This window comes from Aedes albopictus, chromosome 3 (genome assembly GCF_035046485.1).
Source record: "Aedes albopictus strain Foshan chromosome 3, AalbF5, whole genome shotgun sequence".
NCBI lineage: Eukaryota > Metazoa > Arthropoda > Insecta > Diptera > Culicidae > Aedes > Aedes albopictus.
The window spans coordinates 271,756,793-271,757,598 of NC_085138.1; positions in this window are offsets into that span (position 1 = coordinate 271,756,793).

The window sequence follows — 806 nt, forward strand, 5'->3', positions numbered from 1 at the left end:
GAAATTAAATATATATACACTCCCGTTCAAAAGTTTGGGGTCACCCCCTCAAAAACATGTCCGCCAATTTGCGTCCGATTTCAAAACCCTAGGTTTCGTTCAAAAGATAATAAGTCAAAGAAACTTTGAACATGATTTAAAAGAAACTTTTTCAAAAATTTTTGTATGTAAACTTAACCCAAAGTTGCCAAATTTGCTAAAAAATGAATATAAACTTACGGCAGTGTCGCTGGAAGTTGGGTCGACCAAATTTTAAGATGAGAGCGGTAATATGACCCATTTTCTATTAGCTTTCAACTGCTTTTTACAGAACTTAACTAAAAAATCTAGAAAAAAAGTTATTAAGTAAATTAATCCTTGATGTCATCGACCAAAAGTTTGGGGTCACCCCTCAATATGATGTATCGGCCAAAAGTTTGGGGTCACTATCGTAAAACATGGAAAAGTGATTTGATGATATCTTTGTCATCTTTCATTCAATTTTAATTCTTTTTGGCTTATTTGAAAAAAAATGAATGATACTTACTGCATAGACATTGAACCACACATATTTGTTGAAATTTACATACTAAAACTTAACGTAAAGTTGCCTCATTTTTTGAAGCGTGGTAAAATGTGTTAACTTTACATAACATTTTTATAAGGTACCCCGGGGCAAGTGGGACCTAAAAAAATGCTAATTTGGTTTTGTCATGCCAAAAATTTCAGAACACATTTTTTTCAATAATTCTAATGAACCCGAAAGACGTTGTTGGTATATTTGTACTGATTAACGTGCATTAAAACTGTTTCAATATTTTTACATT